The sequence below is a fragment of the Pongo abelii genome, chromosome 18, assembly GCF_028885655.2.
Source record: "Pongo abelii isolate AG06213 chromosome 18, NHGRI_mPonAbe1-v2.0_pri, whole genome shotgun sequence".
NCBI lineage: Eukaryota > Metazoa > Chordata > Mammalia > Primates > Hominidae > Pongo > Pongo abelii.
The window spans coordinates 77,009,841-77,016,650 of record NC_072003.2 but is presented as its reverse complement, the minus strand read 5'-3'; positions in this window follow the sequence as shown (position 1 = coordinate 77,016,650).

The following is a 6,810-nucleotide window of genomic DNA, read 5'->3' as shown; positions in this document are numbered from 1 at the left end:
CCGTTCTATATGTCGAACTCTTTTCTGATTAGTCTGATTTCTGACATTGTCTTAATCCTTTAAATTTTATAATAAGTCTTAAAATCAGAAAGTATAACTACCAACTTTATTCTTCACAATAGTTTTGGTGGTTCTGTTACCTTTGATTTTGTTTATCATATACAATTTAAATTAAGTTTGTGCGTATCTACTAAATCTCTTTTTGGTATTCTTGTTAGAAGTGCATTAAATCTATGTATCAATTTTGTGGAGGGGGATAGAACTGACATTTTAACAGTACAAAAACTTCCAGTCTATGAATAGGACATATTTCTCTATATAGGTGTTCTTTGATTATTTCATCAATATTTTGACATTTTCAGTATAGACATTCTGTACATTTACCCTTTTTATAATCATATAATGTTGCCTTTTATTTCTGGTAATTTTTTTCTGAAATCTTTTTCTGATTTTAATAGAGTCTCTTCAGCTATTTTTTGACTAGCATTTGCATGATATTTTTCTCATCCTTTTACCATAACCTACAAATATCATTATATTTAAAGTGGGTAGATATCTTGTAGAGAATATATTCTTAGGTTTTATTTTTAAAAACTTTCTATGACAATATCTATTAAATAGTGTGATTAGACTACATGTTTAATGTGATGGATTTGTTTGGGTTTAGGTGTACCATTTTATCGTTTTCAATTTGTTTCTTCTGTTTTTCATTTTTTTGTTTTTACTCTTCTACTTATTTTTGGATTATTTGATTTTAATGCTGTAAATTATCTGTTGAGATTTTTTACTCTATTGCTTTATGTAGTTTTTTTTTTATGTTTTAAGAGATGAGGTCTTAGTCAGTTGCCCAAGCTGGAGTATAGTAGCCATCATGGCTCATCGCAGGCTTGAACTCCTGGGCCCAAGGGATCCTCCCATCTCAGCTTCTCAAAGTACTAGGATTACAGGTGTGAACCACCTCTCCTGGCCCATACTGTTTTTTTTTTTTTTTAAGTAGTTATTGCTCTAGGGATTATAATATACATACTTGTCACTTTCTACTCAATATTTTCAACTTTGAGTAGACTGGAGAAATCTAACTACAATATAGGTACTTTTACCTTTCCTCCTTTATGTTATAATTACTATATGTATTATATCTATATACATTGAAAATCCCATGAGTCAGTGTTAAAATTATTGCTTTAAACCATCATACATATCTGGCAACATAATGAGAAGAATATGATGTTTACCCCAATATTTACCACTTCTTGTGCTCTTCCTTAATTCTTGATGTTCCTCGTCTCCTCCCCTGCCCCTTATTTCACCTTAATTTCTGAAGGACATTTTTATGAAAAATAGAATTTAGGGTTGATGATTCTTTTGCAGAAATTTAAAAATGCTCTTGTTCCTTCTGGTAGCCATAGTTTCTGTGGAGAAATCCACAGTGATTGGAATTGTTGTTCCCCTTTATGTTATGTGTCTTTTTCTTCTGGCTGCTTTCAAGATTTTTCCTTTGTCTTTAGTTTTCAAATTGTATTATGATAAATCTGGGGATTAATTTCTTTGAGGTTACTATGTTTAGTGTTTGCCGAGGACAGAAAGCAAAATGTGGTGGCCGTTTGCCTTCGATTGTGGCAACCATGCCCTCAGGTCAGAGGATTCACTTGCCCCAGTTTTAGCACCTGCCTAGCCTCTGCTGCAATGAGGCAGGATTGCCTGGGGGCTGGGACAGAAACTTATTATTTTTTTTAAATTGAGACTTCCTAAACTGTCTCTGATCTTTTCAGCCCCCTTTCCTGGTTTTTGGGCCTGAAAAGTCAGGTCTTCTTCTGAAGCCCTTTCTGGCTACACCAGTGTATACTTCTGGGTTTTGGGCTGAATATGAATCCAAGCTAAGTGATATTGAAGAGGAAAAAGTGGAAAACAACACCAGTTTGGTGGTTCTTCACATTCTGCTTTTCCCAATCAACCCACTATCATTATTTTTGGTGTCCTCAGATAACTGCTCCATGCTTTCTGTCTAGGGTTTATATTTGCATTCAGTGAGAGTCAGGGTGAAAAAGACTGACTCTGTCTTGCCCCGGATTGGTCCCAATCAGTTTAAATATTCATTCTTGGCTTATGATTCCCTGGCAGGCATACAGGGATCTGTACCCTTAATTACTTAAGTCCTTTACTTTTTTTTTTTTTTGAGAGAGGTTTTCACTCCATCGCCCGGGCTGGAGTGCGATGGTGTGATTTTGGCTCACTGCAACCTCCACCTCCCAGGCTCAAGTGATTCTTGTACCTAAGCCTCCGGAATAACTGGGATTATAGGCACGCCTGGCTAATTTTTGTACTTTTAGTAGAGACAGCGTTTCACTATCTTGGCCAGGTGGGTTTTGAACTCCTGACCTCAAGTGATCTGGCTGCCTGGGCCTCCCAAAGTGGTTCCTTACTGTTTGATATGATTCAGGTCTCTCAAGTTGTAGAAACGTCTACCTTCTTTCTGCTGTAGGTACCTGGAAGTTCTGGAAAGAATTTTAATGGAGAGAGAACTAAGATTTATTGAGTTAGTTCTTGGTGCAAAGAACTTTATGCATATTGCCACATTTTATCCTCATAATAGTCCTTTTTCGTATGTATTATTTCCCCATTTAGCTAAACAAAGTCACATAGCTGAGTAAGTGGCACATCCAAACTCAGGTTTATTTTTTGAATTCTAAAACCTGGATTCTCCTCATCATGCTGAGGATAGACTAATTTTGTTTTCAAATGTGGGTATTATTGGAAATTGCCCATTATATTTTTGAACCCATTGATATTTGAAAATGCAGTAAACATTTTGGTTTTGTGTTCTTTGAAAAAGTACTCACTGGCTTGGTCTGGCAGCACTCAGAATCCAACTGTCCCTTGATTCTCTTTTAAGACTGTTTTTAGGTGTTGCAATTTCCGTAATCACCACCTGATCCTCTAGTAGAATATTGACCTGAGAAGTTCAGACTTCCAGTTTATCAAGAAAGAAGACAGCAATATTTAATTTAGAATGTTTAGCTTGGACAGAACATTAGTCTCATAAATGCGAATTTGTGAGTAGTCACTGGGGTCTACATGGATAAGTGGATTGACCTTCGGCAAGTCTGTGGCTGAGTAGCCGGCTGGGCTGCCCATGTTGTCAGGAAATCCCTGAAGTCATGGATTCCACGCGGTGGGAGAAGTAGACTCACTGTCCTTACTGCCTGCTGAGATTGTCCTGGTGGCAGTTACATGTATTCTTTGGCAAACGGCCATTTCCGCAGCCCCAAACCAACAACAGTTCAATGGTTGAAGCCATGTCTTAGAAGGAGTGATTCTGCAGTTCTTTGGCAGCCTCCCCCGAGTTAGTGATATGGAGGAGCTCTATGAAGATTGAGGGAAAAGATAGTGAGGTTAGCAAGTCAGACTGTAATTGTTAGCTTTAAAAAAATAAAACAGATGAGACTGAACTTAGAGGTCTGCAAACTACCTGAAATATGTAGGATTATTTTTCTCTGCATTTTCTAGGAAGAAGGATACTTCTTTAAATTGGTCAAGGACCCAACAAAGTTAAGAGTCTCTGATCCATTATGTAAACATGTGCAGATCTGCAAACTCAGTGTGTGTGCTGTGCACAGAGGGACTCATGAATAATAACAGATAATGTGTGAAATGGCCAGCTGAGAGCCTTCTCCACTGAGGGAGTGGTAATGTCATCCATGCAAGGCACTGTTCAAATATTAGTGGGGTTTTGTGGCTGTATCCTTGTTATGCTGCGGTTTCACTGAAATTTCAGCTCAACAGTGATGATCTGAAGAATGAAGACAGTATTTTAAAAAATGCATGGTCCTTAGGGAAGTTGGATGAAGGATCTATTGTATCTCTATGTAATACTTTTGTAAATCTTCAGTAATTCTAAAATAATTCCCATACATTGGACACACACACACACTCTCACACACACTCACACGCTTTCTTTGCAACAAGATGAACTGTCGAAGAAGACAAGTTCTTCTTCAATGAACTTGAAGAATGGCATGAATGGATGAGGTTGACCTTGGGAATTTTTATAGCAAGGTTAGGTAAACAGTGCCGTGTTAAGGAGCATACACTCTGGGGTTAAAAATTCCTAGGTGTGATTCCTAGACCTTGTATTTACCTGCTGTGTGACCTTTTGTAATTTTGCACATGCTCATTTTACAGATGAGAATACTGAGGCTCGGAAAGTTTAATAACTGAAACCTACCTCATATGGTTGTTATGGGAGTTAAACAAGATCATTCAAGTAAAAACACCTGGTACATAGAAAGCATTCAGTGAGTGTTATCTGTTAATATAACAATTATTATCAAAATGGAGACAAGATTTTAGAAGTCATGAGTGCACTGGTAACATCAGCAAATTCTATGTCCTGACAGCTGATGATCTTTCTATGTGTCAGAATGTTTTAGGCACTGCAGCTACATAAAGAGGTAGTGGTCAGTGCCGTATAGTTGAGAGAGTCAACTGATGTAGGATTCAGGAAAACAAGCTGGGCTGACAGGGGCAGTACTGGGAAATTGCTGAATCTCAGAGACATATGTAGAAGGTCAGGTGAATCAATTATGAGACTCCTAGAAGTATTCTATTATTAATAACAAACCCTGACCATCTCATAAGTCTAATTTGTTGGGAGTATCCCTTTGGAAATCAGGTAGGGATGAATTTTATTTTTATGAGATAGATTTTTAATTCATAGTCCCTTTAAAGTAAAACTATTTCTTCCCATTTTTATTCAGGGGCTTTGAGATCTTTTTGTAACAGGGACATGATTTGCCATCTTAGTGAATTGTTAAGGCCTTGGCTCTAAGAAAATGTGCTCTCCCCCTTCCCTGAGTGTGTGCACCATGACCTGTGAAGGCTCAAGACTGACTTTCAAAATGTAACTCCATTAGTCCATGTGTGACAGTCAGAAACAAGTCCAAATATTATGAAAATGATAGTCGTGATCTGCAATCATTTTCCTTCATTCTAACTCGAGCCAGAGCATGTTATTTCCCCCTTGAACTTAACCATAATTTAAACATGATATGTTATCATTTTAATGTCTGTGGTCTTACTCAAGAATTCAGTGATGAAAAACTAGGACACATGAAAAATGGCTCATGGTAAAAGTCTATATTAAGAACATGCTCAGAAAGAGGTTAAACTAATTGCAACGAGGGGAAAAATGGGTTAGGAGAGAACTGACTCGTGTTCCTACTTAGAGTTACAGCCTCTGAACATATTTCTTTATTGGATATGAAATGATGTTACAAAGGAGATTGCCTGAATAATGAATGTAGTATATAAAGCTGGCAAACATTAGTATATAAAGCTGGCAAACATTAGTTAAATAATGCTGATGATAATTGCTATGAGATGTGTGCGTAGTCACACATCTTGACTTATTGTTTTCGCGGATGGTGACATTTCAGTTTTAAGTGGTCCATACACATGCTTACTGAGGTAGTTAATGCTAGAGTTTGTGGGATAAGGCAGCAATCCACTAGAAATAGGAAAAGCAATAGCTGGGAATAATATTTTTGAGACTACAAAGGAAATACTAGTTTTGAATATCCAGATTCTAGAAATCTGGGGTCATAAAGAAAAAATAATTGATTAAAAATGCCATCTTTCTCATTATCATTATTTTTAAAAATAATCATTTTTACTTTACCTTATTATAGAAGTTGTGCTCACTTAGAAAATCTAGAAAATATAAAAGGAAATAAAAGGTATTCATATATGACATAAAAATAAGAACTGTTAACATTGTTTACATTTATGTCAAGTCAAACAGAAATGTTTATTTCTATGTAATTATTGCTAGCATGAATGTACAATTTTGTATCTTGCCTCATATCCATGGTGAATATATTTCCAATATCACTGAAACTTTGCTGAAATACTATTTTTAAAAAGTAGTTGGAAGTCTGCATAAGGAGAGTGGCTCCCATGTGCCAGAAACAGAAAGGTCCTTAAAGAGGTGCTTTGGGATTCGGCACACACCTGTCATCTGCTAGACACTGGACACTGTTGGTTGGCATCCCCGTCCTGATAAATGGCCGAGTGGTAGGTATTAAGGAGAGAGGTCTCATGGCTTCTCATCCAGCATTGATGTTGAATCTTATTTCTGCCATATGCTGAATGACACTGTTTCGCCTCTGCTATATTTGGATGTTTGCATCACCCAAATCTTATGTTGAAATGTGACCTCCATTGTTGAAGGTGGGTCCTAATGGGAAGTATTTGGGTCATGAAGGCAGATCCCTCATGAATGACGTTGTATTGTGCTGTCCTCAAGATGAGTGAGTTCTTGTTCCATTAGTTCCGTGATAACCAATGATTAAAACAAGCCTGGCACCTTCCTCCTCCTCCTCCTTTCTCTCTCATTGTGGGATGCTGGCTCTCCTTGCCTTCTGTCATGAGTGGAAGTAGCTTGAGGCTTCACCGGAAGCAGATGCTGGTCTCATGCTTCTTGTATAGTCTGCATAACCATGAGCCAAATGAAACCTCTTTTTTTTAAAAAATTACCCAACCTCAAGTATTGCTTTGTAGTAACATAAATGGACTAAGACACCCTCTCTGAACCTCAGCTCCTTATTTTCCATTTAATGACTGTTAAGATATTTTCAGCTCTAGGACGCTGTCCTTAGTACCTTGGCATATAGGTTCATATTTTTGTTTTTCATATTTTTATTCTTTTGACACTTTTTATTAACTTGTAATTTTCCAGACACTGGCATGTTTTCTCATGTAGGGTTTATAGTCACCCGGTGAAATAGGAGTTATTATCCTCATGCCAGAGAC